The sequence below is a fragment of the Rhinopithecus roxellana genome, chromosome 19, assembly GCF_007565055.1.
Source record: "Rhinopithecus roxellana isolate Shanxi Qingling chromosome 19, ASM756505v1, whole genome shotgun sequence".
NCBI classification, from domain to species: domain Eukaryota; kingdom Metazoa; phylum Chordata; class Mammalia; order Primates; family Cercopithecidae; genus Rhinopithecus; species Rhinopithecus roxellana.
In genome coordinates this window covers 47,544,381-47,561,988 of record NC_044567.1, presented here as the reverse complement: position 1 = coordinate 47,561,988, position 17,608 = coordinate 47,544,381, and the positions used below count along the sequence as shown (strand labels likewise).

Below are 17,608 nucleotides of genomic sequence, written 5' to 3'. Positions count from 1 at the left end.
TGAGCCTGCCTTTGTACTCTACCCTTATGGAAGGATAACCCCCTTCATGTTTTAAAATAAATGTTTTCTGTTTAAATTATTTTAGATACACAGAAATATTGAAAAGGCACTACAGTGTCCTCCTACACCTTCCATCCAGCTGCCCCTAATTATGACGTTTTGCAGTACCATGGCACATAAGAAATTTAGGCCGGATGTGGTGACTGACACGTGTAATCTCAACAATTTGAGAGGTCAAGGCAGGAGGTTCAGATTCACTTGAGTCTAGAAGTCCTGAGACCCAGCTGGGAAACACAAGTGAACCTGTCTCTAGAGAAAAGTCAAAGAATTAGCCAGGCATGGTGGCGTGTGTCTATGGTCCCACTAGTGAGGAGGTTGAGGCAGGAGGACTGCTGGAGCCCATCCAGGAAGCAGTGAGCCATGATTGTACCACTGAAGAATAGAAAGGTAAATATTGGAAGTGTTACTTTATGCACTAGGGAAAGCAAGAAGACTTTTATACCATCAGTATTAAGGTATACAGTTTTCTAAAAATTTATCTCTGCAGTTCAATAAGAAAAAATGCCTGCACATTATATTTGATAGAGCAAATAAGTTAAAAAACAAAAACATTAAAGGAAATGTCAGTATTAGACTCATGCACTTTTCAAAGCATTACTAAAGAGCATCTCACATTTCTGTTTAAAACACTTGTACCATTGCACAATTAAGTACGAAGATGAGAGTTATTTGAGGTGTTTAAAAGTTGGTGGTGCGGCCGGGCGCGGTGGCTCAAGCCTGTAATCCCAGCACTTTGGGAGGCCGAGACGGGCGGATCACGAGGTCAGGAGATCGAGACCATCCTGGCTAACACAGTGAAACCCCGTCTCTACTAAAAATACAAAAACTAGCCGGGCGAGGTGGCGGGCGCCTGTAGTCCCAGCTACTCGGGAGGCTGAGGCGGGAGAATGGCGTAAACCCGGGAGGCGGAGCTTGCAGTGAGCTGAGATCCGGCCACTGCACTCCAGCCTGGGCGACAGAGCGAGACTCCGCCTCAAAAAAAAAAAAAAAAAAAAAAAAAAAAAAGTTGGTGGTGCCACATCTAACTGGTGTAAACTAGATAAAAATCACTATAAAAAAGTTCAAATTCCATGCAAATGTAATGATTGTACAATCTTATTAAATTGTTAGACATTTTTTCCCAACTACCAAATGGGATAACATCATGTCTATAATTAGCAATAAGAAAATTCTATTTGCAAAATCTTCAAAGTCCATTTTAAAAATTTTATACATATCATCTCTCATTTAGAAAGTGATATTTCAATATGCTTATTACACCTAGGAAGAAAAATGCTCAATTTTATAATCTCAAAATTTTTGCTAGTCATTAAAATAAATCAAAGCATTCAGCATCAAAGGATATACAGATACACATTCTTAAGTAATTCATATACAAGGACCAGAGTATTACAGACCTAAGCTGCTCATTTCGTAAGACAGGGGACCCTTGTAGTATTTATTTTAAAAAGAAATAGCCCCATTCAACAAGGGAAAGATCGTAATTTAAAAATTAGAAACGAAAAGAAAAATAAACCTTAAAGCTTCAGTGTATGAATATCTACCATTAAAAAGAATGAGAAATAGACACTCGGGACGTCAGACATACTGACCCTTCAAAGGAACATGGATACAAATATGCAACACCCAATCAAATGGTACCAACACCACGATCCTGTGTGACAGCAAATAGTGACCAAATCTAAAGAATTCCCAAAGTTGTATTGAAATATATTTTTCTGAAGGTTTTTAAGTGAGTTACAAAACAGCCTTACTTCAATTTTACTGTTTCCCAGTAAATAAAAATGAAAATAAATAAATGGGTGATAGGAATTAAGCAGAAAATGAGAAACAAAGTGATCATCACAAAATATATAATTGGGGCCAAAATCCAACTAACTAAAGGTGTTAAAAATATAAAGAGTTTCCTACAGATTAATTTTATTCACTAAATGTATACCAACATTCACTATCAATATTAATATCCTTTTATATATTGATAATACCTGAACATTTTCCAGAACAGAAGACCCAAAGCCACTGACTGAAGAACCACTATAAATCAGAGTAAATAAAGATATAAGCCAAGGGACGTTAATAAAACTACAGAAAACTAAGGGAAAGAAATGAAAATTTTAAAAACAAAAGGCAAGTTATCAAACGAAAAACTAGATAACTAAATAAAGCCAGAAAACATTTTTTAAAAGATTTCCATTAAAGGGAACACCAAACAATTTTCCTTGGGTAATAGGAAAATGATTCCAGAAGGAAGCTCAGACCTGAAGAAAAACATGAAGAGCGATAAACATGGAGGCACACTGAATATATAATGAACATATAAAACATTAATGCCTTCACACTCATTTACAATGCAAATGACCATTTACATTAATACTAGAACACTGGTTGGTTTGTGAATGTACGTAGCTTTCTGATAAAACTATAACAAAATCTGGAAAAGCAACAGGTAAAAGAAGTCTATATGGTTTCATTCTACATTTCGTGTTCAGTCGTACACACAGGCCGGGTGAGGTGGCTCACGCCTGTAATCCCAACACTTGGGATGGCCAAGGCGGGCAGATCACTTGAGGTCAGGAGTTTCAGAGCAGCCTAGCCAATATAGCGAAACCATGTCTCCACTAAAAATACAAAAATTAGCTGAGTGCAGTTGTGTGTGCCTGTAGTCCCAGCCACGCAGGAGGCTGAGGCAGGAGGACTGCTTGAACCTGGGAGGTGGAGCTTGCAGTGAGCCAAGATACTGCCACTGCAGTCCAGCCTGGGCGACACAGCAAGACTCTGTCTCAAAAAGAAAAAAAACAAAAAAGTGCTACACTCAGTAGACTCAATTTACTGATAAGAAAATTATAATCCCTACAGCAACCACTATATAAATATAAATACTTATCTATATAGGAAGAGATATGGCCAAAAAGGCAATTTAAGGCAATTTAATGTAATTAATTATGCAATACTAACCGTTGCATTGTTAAACTGATGAAAATACAGCATTCAAAAATAATCACAAAAAAACAGAAGAGAAGTAAGAGGGAAAATCAATGTTAAGAACAAACAGCAGAAGACTTCTACTTCTGTCCAAGATAGACTAAGATAGTGAAGAGAAAGTCACAAGGGAAAGTGGAAAATGTCTTGAACGGAATGGCAACAAATATGAAATTTATCAAAACTTGAGATGTAGGCTGGGGCAGTGGTGGCTGACGCCTGTTAATGGCTTGAGCTCAGGAGCTTGAGACCAGCCTGGGCAACATGGTGCAACCCTGTCTCTACGACAAATACAAAAACATTAGCCAGATAAGGTGGCGTGCACCCGTAGTCCCAGCTACTTGAGGGGCTAAGACAGGAGGATCGCTGGAACCCAGGAGGTTGGGGCTTCAGTGAGCCGAGATCCCATCACTGCCCTCCGGCCTGGGTGACAAATTGAGACCCTGTCTCAAAACAACAACAGTGGCAAAAACAAAAGCAAAAACAACACAACTTGTGGGATTCAATAAAAGCAACAGAGAGGAACTTACAGCATATATATTTTCATTAAAAAGAATATCTAAAAGAAAAGACCTAAGTTTCCACCTTTATAAGTTAGAAAAGAAGAGGAAAATATAACACGTAGTTATATAGTTATATAACAAGTAGTAGGAAGGAAATAATAAAGAGCAGAAGTTTAACAAAATAGAAAACAGGGAGATGGCATAAAAAATTAACAAAGCCCAAAACTTTCTTTAAAAAGGTCAACAAAACTGAACAATTCTATTTGGACTGGTCAAAAAAAAAAGAAATTAAAATTAAAACAAAGAAAAATTCAGAACACAAATCACCCACATCTGGCCGGGTGTGGTGGCTCACACCTGTAATCACAGCACTTTGGAAGGCTGAGGCAGGTGGATCACGTGAGGTCCGGAGTCACGACCAGCCTGTCCAACATGGTGAAACCCCGTCTCTACTAAAAATACAAAAAATTAGCCATGTGTGGTGGCATGCACCTGTACTCCCAGTTACTCGGGAGGCTGAGGCAGGAGAATCACTTGAACCAGGGAGGCGGAAGTTGCAGTGAGCCAAGATCCTGCCACTAAACTCCAGCCTGGGTAACAAGAGCAAGGCTCCATCTCAAAAAAAAAAAAAAAGAAATTAAGTTAAAAAAAAAATTCACCAACATCAGGAATAACAATTGGGTAATAACCACCAATGCTAGCAAAATTAACAAAATAATAATAAAATACTATTGGCGGCCAGGTGCAGTGACTTGCGCCTGTAATCCCAGCACTCTGGGAGGCCAAGGCGGGTGGTTCACCTGAGGACAGGAGTTCAAGACCAGACTGGCCAACATGGCAAGATCCTCTCTCTACTAAAAATAAAAAAAATTAGCTGGGCATGGTGGTGCCTGCCTGTAATCCCAGCTACTTGGGAGGCTGAGGCAGAGAATCACTTGAACCTGCGAGGTGGAGTCTGCAGTGAGCCGAGATCGGGCCACTGCACTCCAGCTTGGGTGACAGAGCAAGACTCCATCTCAAAAATAAATAAATAAATAAATAAATACTATTGGCAATGTTAGTCCAACAGTTTCAGCAACTTGTACAAAGTAGTCTTGAAAAAATAGAGCACACCAAAATTGACAAATACATAAAAATAGGCTGGGCCTAAGGGCTCATGCCTGTGATCCCAACACTTTGGGAGTATGAGGCAGGAGGATAGCCTGAGCCCAGATGTTCGAGACCAGCCTCAGCAACAAAGCAAGACCGCTTGTCTTTACAAAAAATAGAAAAAGAAAAAAATATTAGCTAGGCATGGTGTGCCTGTGGTCCCACCTGTTCAGGAGGCTGAGGCACGAGGATCATTTGAACCCGGGAGTTTGAAGCTGCAGTGAGCTATGACTACATCACTGCACTCTCACCTATTGATCTTGGCTCACTGGGCAACAAAGTGATACACTGCTAAAAAAAAAAAAAAAAAAAGAAAGAAAGAAAGAGAAAGAGAGGAAGGCATGGAGGGAAGACAGAAAAGAGAAAGGAGAGAAAAGGGAGTGTCCCTATAATTTTGCCAAAAAACAAATTTATCAGAAATTTTCCCAGAAAAGTTACAGTTTCTCATGAAGTTCTATATAGAATTCAAAGAAAAACGACACCAAATTTACACAAACTGTTTCATTTTAAGTGACAAGCATAATCCTCAACAAGCACCTGACAAAACCACTATAATTCTTAAAGAAACAGAGAATGAAAGTACATGACAAAAATAAAATACATGTCAGGAGATGCACAAGTGAATTTACAGTATCCTAAGAGTTTCAGAGGCTTCAGAAAGAGGAAAAAAGTACAAAGTAACATTAACTTATTTTTAAGCTAATAGAGAGGGTAGAATGGAATGAGTGAAACAAACCAGAATAGGAAAGACAAATACAAAACATTTAATAAGATGGAAGGTTTACACCAGGTGCAGCGGCTCATTCCTGTCATCCCAACACTCTCAAAGCTGAGGCAGGAAGATCACTTGAGCCCGGGACTACAAAGCTACAGTGAGCTAGGATCCTGCTACTTGCACTCCAGCCCGAACAACAGAATGAAAACCTGTCATTTAAAAACAAAACAAAGCAAAACAAAACAAAAAAAACCCAGAAGTTTGGAATAGTGAAGGCCTTTCTAACTAATAACTCAAAATACAGACACCATGAAAGATTAATAAATTGAACAAAATGAAGTAAAAAACCATGCATGGTAAAAAAAAAAAAAAAAAGGTTTTTTCAAAAACACAATATAAATAAAGACTAACCAGATGGGCAAAAATTAGTCCAACTCATATGAAAACAGCATAATAATATATGAGGGGCTCCTTATGAACGCTCCAATAAATCACACTAAAAAAATCAATAACTGTGGCTGGGCATGGTGCTCACACCTGTAGTCCCACCACTTTCGGAGGCTGAGGTGGGTCGATCCCGTCTCTACTAAAAATAAAAACATCAGCTGGGCATGGTGGCGTGCGCCTATAATCCCAGCTATTCGGGTGAGTGAGACAGGAGAGTCCCTTTAACGGGGGAGGCAGAGGCTGCAGTGAGCCAAGATCAAGCCACTACACTCCAGCCTACGTGACAGAGGGAGACCCTGTCTCAAAAAAAAAAGAAAAAAGAAAAAAGAAATATCAACAACCAAGTGAAAAAGCAGACCACAGAAAAGAACAAATTGCTCTTCAAACTATAAAAAAAGTCAACTTCAGTAATACTAACAGAAATGCAAAACTACTGCTTGGATATACAAACTTTTACCTGTTGTTAGATTACCAAAGGTATGAAGAACACCTTTTTTATTCGTATATTGGTAAAACTGGGAACATATATTCATAAAACTACAGGGAGAATAATTTGGGACTATCTATGAAAATTAATTGCAACACTCCTTTGACCCAATGTTTCCACCTATGGAAATTAATAATCCTATAGATATACTTGTATACAAGCAAATGACACATATACAAGAGTTAGTCATCAAAGTAGAAGATCAGAAAGTGCATCAACAACTGATCAATTAGATAACATGGTTAAAAATTAAAAAAAAGCTCTATACTGAAAACAGGATAAATTGTTCATGCCGGGTGTGGTGGCTCACGCCTATAATCTCAGCATTTTGGAAGGCCGAGGAAGTAGGATCATTTGAGGTCAGGAGTTCAACACCAGCCTGGCCAACATTGTGAAACCCCATCTCTACTAAAAATACAAAAATTGGCTGGGCGTGGTGGCGCATACCTGTAATCCCAGCAACTTGGGAGGCTGAGGCAGGAGAATCGCTTGAGCCCAGAAGGTGGAGGTTGCAGTGAGCTGAGACTGCACCACTGCATTCCAGCCTGGGCGAATGAGCGAAGCTTCAAATAAAAAAAGAAAATTGAAGAAAAAAGAAAACAAAGTCTTAAAAAAAAAAAAAAAGAAAGAAAAGAAAAAAAAAAACCAAGGTAAATTGTTCAGTGAAATAAATTAAGATGCAGAAGAGTATATAATATTAACCCATTTGTATAAAGATGGAGGCAGTAAATAAGTATTTGTCTATTCACATTTGAATATGCAAAAGAAACCTAGAAAGACATGCAAGTAAGTAACAATTACATGGTAGCAGGAAAGCTATTGATAAACTGAGCAGATGGGGAAGAGGAGTAACAGGAAGGATTTTGAATATATTTTTAAATTTTGTACAATCTGACTCTATAAAATAGTCTGAAGATTAAACCGTAAAATATATATAGCTAGCCAAAATCATTGTATTTTTCCCTTTTATCTACTCACACCATTACTCTAGTCTATGCCAAGACTACTTTAGAGGCGGCTACCCAAACTGGAGAAGAGTATAGTAATAATAGCTAAACCTCTACATTTTTTTAGCTGCCTCATCACATATGCCAGGGTCTAATAAACTCACACGTACACATTTCAGAATAGTACTGAGGTGTAGAAAAATATGATTTCTCTGACAAAGATAATGAAAAGTGGAGAAGTAAATGAGGAATACACAAGAGTCCATAGGAAAGCACACCAAAACGTGATACAGAAGTCCGCATTTCTTTCTTTCTTTCGTTCTTTTTTTTTTCTTTCTTGAAACAGGGTGTCACTCTCACCTGTCCCAGGGACTGAAGTACAGTGGTATGACTATGGCTCACTGCAGCCTCGACCTCCTAGGCTCAAGTCATCCTCCTGGCTCAGCTTCCCCAAGTAGCTGAACTACAGGCGCATGCCACCATGTGTAACTAAGTCTTTTTATTTTTATTTTTTATATTTACTTTTGCAGAGACCAAGGTCTCCCTATGTTGCCCAGGCTGGTCTCAGCTCCTGTGCTCCAGTGAGCCTCCTACCTTGGCCTCTCAAAGAGCTGGGATTACAGGTGTCGGGCAGCACACCCAGCCTAAAAGTCAACATTTCTTTATATTCAAGCAACAAAGATCCTCAGAGTTAAATAAAATTAATATTCACTAGAAACATCATCTGTCTAGAGATGTACAAAAGAGAAAAAAAGAATCTGAAACAACAGATTTTAGGTCTAACAACAACAACAACAAAATGTGGCTCATTTTTCAAAAATTTTTTTTTTTTTTTTTTTTGAGACGGAGTCTTGCTCTGCCGCCCAGGCTGGAGTGCAGTGGCCGGATCTCAGCTCACTGCAAGCTCCGCCTCCCGGGTTCACGCCATTCTCCTGTCTCAGCCTCCCGAGTAGCTGGGACTACAGGCGCCCGCCTCGTCGCCCGGCTAGTTTTTTGTATTTTTTAGTAGAGACGGGGTTTCACCGTATTAGCCAGGATGGTCTCGATCTCCTGACCTCGTGATCCGCCCGTCTCGGCCTCCCAAAGTGCTGGGATTACAGGCTTGAGCCACCACGCCCGGCCCAAAAAAAAATTCTTAACACAAGAAACTATATCCATTTTTAAAAATAGACTTATTTATTTATTATTTATTTATTTATTTATTTATTTTGAGACAGTCTCCTTATGTCACACAGGCTAATGGGCAATGGTGCAATCTTGGTTCACTGCAAACTCCACTCCCTGACTTCAAGCGACTCTCCTGCCTCAGCCTCCCAAGTAGCTGGGACTATAGGCATGCACCACCACACCCGGCTAATTTTTCTATTTTTAGTAGAAACCAGGTTTCGCTATGTTGGCCAGGCTGGACTCGAACTCCTGACCTCGGGTGATCCGCCGACCTCGGGTGATCCGCCTCCCTCGGCCTTCCAGAGTGCTGGGATTACAGGTGTGAGCTACCTCGCCCAGCCAAAAAAATTAGAATTTTAATTAGAAGTATGTATTTAATAGATCATTCTGCATAAAATATCCAATGCTTGTTTGTCCACAAAGTAGAAAAATGGTGGGTCAATACAATAAGGATTCATAAATTACAGCCACTACTGTTAAAAATGAGTAGAAAACACTGTTTAATTTGATGAAATAAAATAAACTACCAGGCATTTGAGAATACTCCACCGCCCCAGTTTTCAATACAAATTTTTTCAATAAATCTCTGCACTTACCCCCATTATCTGTTCTTTTTTAGGCTCCATCCTGATGGGGACACAGTTCATATCTCTAAAAAAAAAAAAAAAAAAAAAGAAACAGGTAATGAAAGATTTCAGATGATCAAAAACGTAGTATCTTCCCTACAACTTCAAAACTCCTGAAAATGGGAGAGCAGCATTTGTACTAGCTGCCCCCCAAGAATATTTCAGAACTTTCTTCACAAACAGTTGTTCCTGACCACATGTGATCTTCTTCAGAGGACAAGCAATTTTTTTAAAGTACATTTTAGGCAGGGCGCAGTGGCTCACGCCTGTAATCCCAGCACTTTGGGAGGCCGAGGCGGGCGGATCACGAGGTCAGGAGATCGAGACCATCCTGGCTAACATGGTGAAACCCCGTCTCTACTAAAATAATACAAAAAATTAGCCGGGCGAGGTGGCGGGCAACTGTAGTCCCAGCTACTCGGGAGGCTGAGGCGGGAGAACGGCAACAACCCAGGAGGCGGAGCTTGCAGTGAGTTGAGATTGGGCAACAGAGCGAGACTCCATCTCAAAAATAAAATAAAATAAAATAAAATAAAATAAATAAAATAAAATAAAATAAAATAAACAAATAAGTAAAGTACATTTTAACTTTTAAACTCCTGCCACGGGCCAGGCACGGTGGCTCATGCCTGTAATCCCAGAACTTTGGGAGGCCGAGGCGGATGGATTACCTGAGGTCAGGAGTTTGAGACCAGCCTGACCAACATGGAGAAACCCTGTCTCTACTAAAAATAAAAAAAAATTAGCCAGGAGTGGCGGCGCACACCTGTAATCCCAGCTACTGGGGAGACTGAGGCAGGAGAATTGCTTGAACCCGGGAGGCAGAGGTTGCGGTGAACCAAGATCGTGTCATTGCACTCCAGTCTGGGCAACAAGAACGGAACTCCATCTAAAAGAAACAAAACAAAACAAAAATCTGCCACAATTTTTTAAATCTTACATTAATGAAAACACAAGGATGCTGGGATTATTTACCTGGGGAGAGGGAGGAAAAAAACAAAAAGGTCCTCTCAACGAAAGAATGGAGCAAGGCTTTCAACATCTGCCTGTTACCTGTTTACTTCCTGTCCTTTGGTTTTTTTGTTTTTTGTTTTTTTTTTGAGATGGAGTCTCGCTCTGTTGCCCAGGCTGGAGCACAGTGGGGCGATCTCGGCTCATTGCAAGCTCTGCCTCCCGGGTTCACGCCATTCTCCTGCCTCAGCCTCCCGAGTAGCTGGGACTACAGGTACCCGCCACCATGCCCGGCTAAGTTTTTTGTATTTTCAGTAAAGATGGGGTTCCACCGTGTTAGCCAGGATGGTCTCCTTCATCCTGACTTGTGATCTGCCCGCCTCAGCCTCCCAGAGTGCTGGGATCACCGGCCTGAGCCACCGCGCCCGGTCCTTTACTTCCTGTCTTATGGCCAGCTAGGATGACTGCAGTCAAGTAGGTGTGGTTTCTCTTAAAGAGCCATACTCACGAATTTAGAATTTTAATTTAAGTGGCAAGAAATGATCTCATGCATGCTGATTTCCCTTCTGAAAGGAATTAGGCTAATCAGCTATTATTGTTCAAACACAATGGTACTCAAAATTTATTGTGGATCCCTCTCCCTCCCATCCTCAGAATGTAAAAGCAAAAATAAATGTAGAGCCAGTACTTCCCCTTCTTATGAAACACAGTAAGTTTCAATGGCATTGTCTTACTATGAAGGGTAAGTTCCTGAAAGTCGCACTTGAGTATTATTTATATCCCAGTTTGTTTCCAAAAGAGGTTCTGCAGCATACGACATAGTAATATAGGCCGGGCACAGCGGATCACACCTGTAATCCCAACACTTTGGGAAGGTGAGGTAGGCAGATCGCTTGAGCCCAGGGGTTCAAGACCAGCCAGGGCAACATGGCAAAATCCCACCTCTACAAAAAAAAAAAAAATTAGTTGGGTGTGGTGGTGGCGCACCTGTAGTCCCAGCTGCTCAGCAGGCTGAGGCGAGCAGGTCAATTGAGTCCAGAAGGTCAAGGCTGCAGTGAGCCATGACTGCACCACTGCACTCCAGCCTGGGTAACAGAGTGGACCCTATCTCAAAAAAACGAAAACAAACAAACAAATACACACACACAGATACACAAACACATTATATATATACACACACAAATACTATATATACACACACTATATTACACACCCTACATGTAAATATATATACACTTACATACATATATGAATTACAACAAAAAGTGAGAGTAGAAAATTAAGTTGAAATACTTTTAAAAGGACAGAAAGCATAAACCATAAAAGCCTACTGAGGCTGGGTGCAGTGCCTCACACATATAATCGTTGCACTTTGGGAGGCCAAAACGGAAGGACCACTTGAGGTCAGGAGTTCAAGACCAGCCTAACCAACAAAGTGAGACCTCATCTCCACAAAAAATAATTTTTTTAAAAAATAGAGTCTATTGGCAAGACACGGTGGCTCATGCCTGTAATTCCAGTACTTTGGGAGGTCGAGGCGGGCGGATCACGAGGTCAAGAGATCGAGACCATCCTGGCCAACATGGTGAAACCCCGTCTCTACTAAAAATACAAAAAATTAGCTGGGCGTGGTGGCACGTGCCTGTAGTCCCAGCTTCTTGGGAGGCTGAGGCAGGAGAATCACTTGAAAACTGGAAGGCAGAGGTTGCAGTGAGCTGAGATCGTGCCACTGCACTCTAGCCTGGGCAACAAGAGCTAAACTCCGTCTCAAAAAAAAAAAAAGAAAAAGAAAAAGAAAAAGACATTACAGAGCGTACTGATAAAGTTTGGATATTTGTGCCCCAAATCTCGTGTAAAAATATACTCCCAATGTTGAAGGTGGAGCCTAGCAAAAGGTGTTTGGGTAATGGGGGCAGATCCCTCATGAATGTCTTGGTGTTTTCCTTGTGGTAATGAGTGAGTTTCTTGCTGGTGTTAGTTCACTTGAGATCTGATTGGTAAAAAGAGCCTGCCATCTTGCTCCCTTCTCTCACCATGTGACACTCCTGGTCCCCATTCCCACTCCCCCATGAGTAAAAGTTTCCTCAGCCCAAAGGTGTTGGTGGTATGCTTGTACAGCCGACAGAACTGTGAACCAAATAAATCTTTTCTTTATGTTAATAATCTACCCAGTTCCAGGTATTCCTTTATAGCAACACAAAACAGACTAATACCGCTATATTTCTTGCCTTTCAGTATTTCACTCTCCCGATTTTCCTATTACCTCTTTGGCAGCACCTTTCTGATCACCCTATCAAACCTTTAAATGGTGAAGTTCCTCAGGTCTCTGGCCTAAGATGTCATCTTATTTCACGTGAAATACTAGGCAATCTTATTCATTGTCCAAATTTCCATTAGCAACTAAATTATAAAAATATAACAGAGAATCCCAAATTTTATCTATTTGTATCTGTCCTCAGGTTCAGGTATAAAACCCTATGTGCTACATAAACACTTTATTTTATTTTATTTTGAGATGGAGTCTCGCTCTGTTGCCCAGGCTGGAGTGCAGTGGCTCCATCTCGGCTCACTGCAACCTCCACCTCCAGGGTTCAAGCAATTCTCCTGCCTCAGCCTCCCAAGGAGCTGGGATACAGGTGTGTGCCACCACTTCCATCTAACTTTTTCTATTTTTAGTAGAGATGGGGTTTCGTCATGTTGCCCAGGTTGGTCTCAAATTCCTGGCCTCAAGTGATCCACTGACCTCAGCCTCTTAAAGTGCTAGGATTAGAAGTGTGAGCCACTGCACTCAGCCTACAGAGACACTTGAAACGCTCCACAATTTATGACAAAACCTGCTCTTCCTGCTCTTTCCATATATTGGTAATGATATTTTCAATGACACATTGCTCATGCAACACACCTAGTATACATGATCTTTGACCACTTCAAACCTTACTCCCTAACCTCACTTTATTTTCTTTTTTTTGAGACGGAGTCTCGCTCTATCGCCCAGGCTGGAGTACAGTGGCGCGATCTTGGCTCACTGCAAGCTCCGCCTCCCGGGTTCATGCCATTCTCCTGCCTCAGCCTCCCGAGTAGCCTGGACTACAGGCACCCGCCACCATGCCCAGCTAATTTTTTGCATTTTTAGTAGAGACGGGTTTCACTGTGTTAGCCAGGATGGTCTTGATCTCCTGACCTCGTGCTCCGCCTGCCTCAGCCTCCCAAAGTGCTGGGATTACAGACATGAGCCACCGCACCCGGCCCTAACCTCACTTTTAATCCATAACTATATTGTGCCAGCTACTTGGGAAACTGAGGCAAGAGAAATGCTTGAACCAGGGAGACGGAAATTGTGGTGAGCCGAGATTGTGCCACTGCACTCTAGCCTGGGCAACAAGAGCGAAACTCCATCTCGGAAAAAAAAGCAAAACACACACACACACACACACACACAAATTAGCCACGGGTAGTGGCACACACCTATGGTCCTTCCAGCTACTCGGGAAGGCTAAAGCAGGAGGATGTCAAGGCCATAGTGAGCCATGATTGTGATACTGCACTGCAACCCAGGCGATAGAGTAAAAGCGTATCTCCATAAAATAAGGTAAACCATGACCAAAACAACTAAAATCAAACATGAAAATTCTAATGCAGCCAAAGAAAAAGATCTTATTACACACTACAAAATCAAAAGAAAGTTGAAATCGTTATAATACTAACATGTAAAGTAGACAAAAATAAAAATTTCATCAGGAAAAAAGAACATTTTATATACATTAAGGGTTTAATTCATCAAGAACATACTCAAATCCTAAACATTTATTTACCTATTAATAGGGCTTCAAAATAAATAAAGCAAAAATGAGGGAACTGTAAGAAGAAATGAAAGAATCTACAATTATATTTTAAAATTTCAGCAAACCTCTCTATGTGATAGAACCAGGTCAGGCGTGGCGAATCACACCTGTTATCCCTGAACTTTGGGAGGCTGAGACAGGATTGCTTGAGCACAGGAGTTCAAGACCCACCTGAGCAACACAGGGAGACCCTGTCTCTACAAAAAGATTTTAAAAAACTAGGTGGGTGGGCCGGGCGTGTTGGCTCACACCTGTAATCCCAGCACTTTGGGAGGCCGAGGTGGGTGGATCACAAGGTCAGGAATTTGAGTCCAGCATGGCCAACATGGTGAAACCTCGTCTCTACTAAAAATACAAAAATTAGCTGGGAGTGGTGGCGCACAACAGTAATCCTAGCTACTCGGGAGGCTGAGGCAGGAGAATCACTTGAACCCAGGAGGTGGAGGTTGCAGTCAGCAGAGAGCGCACCACTGCACTCCAGCCTGGGCGACAGAGCAAGATTCCATCTCAAAAAAAAAAAAAAAAAAAAAAAAAAAAAATTAGCTGGGTGTGGTAGCATATGCCTGTAGACCCAGCTACTGGAGAGGCTGAGGTGGGAGGATCGCTTGAGCCCAGGGGGTGGAGGCTCAGTGAGCTATGACTGTGCATGTCACTGCATTCCAACCTAGGTGACAGAGTGACATCACGTTCAAAAAAAAGGAATGATAATAATAATAACAGAACCAGTAGACCGACAATCAGTAAGGATACAAAAGCTTGAATAACACCATTAACCAAACTGACCTCACTAACTATATAGAACACTCTGCACAAACTACAAGAATACAAATTCTGTTCAAGTACATTTGGAACATTCACCGAGATATACCATATTCGAGCCAGAAAAACAACTCTTGGTAAATTTAAAAGGTTTCAAGTCTTATCATGAGTTTTTTCTCACCACTGTGTTATTAATTTAGAAATCAGTGACAGAAAAAAAAAATCAATAGACAATCCCAATATTTGGAATCAAAACACACTTTTAAAATAACCAATGGGGGTCGGGAGCGGTGGCTCACGCCTGTAGTTCCAGCACTTTGGGAAGTCGAGGCAGGCGGATCAAAAGGTCAGGAGTTCAAGACCAGTGTGGCCAAGATGGGGAAACCCCGTCTCTATTAAAAATACAACAGTTAGCCGGGCATGGTAGCAGGCACCTGTAACCGCAGCTACTCAGGAGGCTGAGGCAGAGAATTGCTTGAACCCAGGAGGCGGAGGTTGCAGTGAGCCGAGATCGCCGCTGCACTCCAGCCTGAGCGACAGAGCAAGAATCTGTCTCAAAATATAAAATAAAATAAAAAAACCAAGGGGTAAAAGAAAACAAAAATATCAAGTATTTTGAAGACAGTTAAAGCAGTAATTGAAAGAAAAATTTATACAATTACATGACTATATTAGAAACGAAACAAATCAGTGACTTCATCTTTTCCTTAAGAAACTAGAAGAGCAAAAGAAAGATCGAGCATAAGTCAATGAAATAGAAAACAGAAAAATTGGGCACACTCGATGAAATCAAAGGTTAGACTTACACTTCCGGGTGGATGGAACGGACATACTTTGCCCTATTCTTCCCTCTAAGTACAAATTTAAAAAGTGAATATTATACATGAAACGAATATTCTCTGAAAGGTGGAGAGAAGGCAAATCAGTTCAGGATCACAAGACACAAGGCACAGTATAGCAGTAAATCCCCTGGGTATTCTTCTTGACTAATGTATCCTACTCCTGGAATGGAAGAAGTGAGTACATCAGGAACACCGATGGGCACAGACCAAAACAATCCCCAACAGGGCCGGGCGCGGTGGCTCACGCCTATAATCCCAGCACTTGGGGAGGCCGAGGCGGGTGGATCACCTGAGGTCAGGAGTTGGAGACCAGCCTGGCCAACATGGCAAAACCCCGTCTCTACTAAAAATAAAAGTTAGCCAGGTGTGTTGACCGGCACCTGTAATCCCAGCTACTATGGAAGCTGAGGCACAAGAACCGCTTGAACTCGGGAGGCGGAGGTTGCAGTGAGCAGAGATCGCCCCGCTGCATTCCAGTCTGGGTAATAGAGACTGTTTCCACAAAAAAAGAAAAAAAAAAAAAAAAAAAAAAGAAGCCCCAACGAAAGCCTTCTCTCTCCGTACCAAATGACCAGTAAAGAGGTATGTTCACCAGAAAGAAAACTTTTGAAGAACTGCTCTAATCCAGCATAAAACCACAGAAAACCTAGCCCCACCCATACCAGCAATGATCGCATGGGGAACCTAGATATCCACCCTCATGAGACTGTCATGAAAACAACCCGAGATTCCCACAGGTGGTGTCAGAGCAAATTAAGCAGGGCACTGGAACTTTCATTCCAAATGGCTAGTTAATGAGCATCCCCTCCCTACCGTGTCACTGGAGAAAAGTGGGGAAGCCTGGCCTTCACCACCATCTGCCAGTAATAAGGCATCCCTCCCTGTTCCGACTGGAGCGGTAGCAGAGAAGACCTAGGAGAGAGTCAGAACTTTCACGTACACACAGTAACAAATGAGGCCACATCCACCATGGAAATCAGGTGCGGAGCCACAACTTCCACCTCTGCAAAGAACTAAAAGGGAGGCCGGGCGCGGTGGCTCACGCCTGTAATCCCAGCATTTGGGAGGCCGAGGCGGGCGGATCGAGAGGTCAGGAGATGGAGACCATCCTGGCTAACACAGTGAAACCCCATCTCTAAGAAAAATACAAAAAAATTAGCTGGGCGAGGTGGCGGGCGCCTGTAGTCCCAGCTGCTCGGGAGGCTGAGGCAGGAGAATGGCGTGAACCCAGGAGGGCGGAGCTTGCAGTGAGTGGAGATCAGGTCACTACACTCCAGCCTGGCTGACAGAGCGAGACTCTGTCTCAAAAAAAAAAAAAAAAAAGGAACTAAAAGGAAGTTTACCTCAAATGTCAACATAGACAAGGAGAAAACCTGAACTTCATCCACTACGTGGCTTAACAAGGTGGCACCAACACTCTACCCCTGTTAGATCAGTGTAAGAGTTAAAACAGTTGTTTAAGCTGCATAGTCTCATGACAATACAAAAATGCGCAGGTTTCAATCAAAAGTTATTTGTGATACCAAAAAGACACCAAGAATTGGGAAGATTTCAAATAGAATGGGAAAAAGGCAATAAACAAATGCAAACATCGATATATCTTATTTCTAGTATCTCACAGATATTAGAAATAAGAATCAGAATTAACTGAAAAAAACTTTTTTTGTTTGTTTGTGGTTGTTTTTTGTTTGTTTTTGGAGATGGAGTCTCGCTCTGTTGCCTAAGCTGGAGTGCACTGCATGACCTCAGCTCACCTCCCAAATTCAAGCGATTCTCCTGCCTCAGCCTCCTGAGTAGCTGGGATTACAGGTGCCGCTATCATGCCTGGCTAATTTTTGTGTTTTTAGTAGAGATGGGGTTTTGCCATGTTGACCAGGCTGGTTTCAAACCCTGACCCCAGGTGACTAACCCATCTTGGTCTCCCCAAAAAAATGCCAGACACGGTGGCTCATGCCTGTAATCCCATCACTTTCGGAGACTGAGGTGGGTGGATTACCTTAGGTCGGGAGTTCGAGAAAAGCCTGACCAACATGGACAAACTCCATCTCTACTAAAATTAGCCGGTGTGGTGGCTCATGCCTGTAATCCCAGCTACTTAGGAGGCTGAGGCAGGAGAATCGCTTGAACCTGGAAG

General features: G+C 41.8%; 1 long non-coding RNA gene across 2 annotated transcripts; it reads right to left on the bottom strand.

Moving 5' to 3' along the window:
• Positions 1-290: 290 nt before the first annotated feature.
• LOC115894902 lies at positions 291-10,183 on the bottom strand. 2 transcript variants are annotated; one of them, XR_004055136.1, is made up of 4 exons: positions 10,134-10,176; positions 9,051-9,105; positions 2,046-2,094; positions 291-432 (listed from the first exon to the last, which is right to left on the bottom strand). It is a non-coding gene; the product is annotated as an uncharacterized LOC115894902 (long non-coding RNA). The 2 variants fall into 2 exon arrangements; XR_004055135.1 differs by lacking the exons at positions 291-432; positions 2,046-2,094 and adding an exon at positions 2,130-2,318 and having other exon boundaries at positions 10,134-10,183.
• Between the last annotated feature and the right edge of the window lie 7,425 nt (positions 10,184-17,608).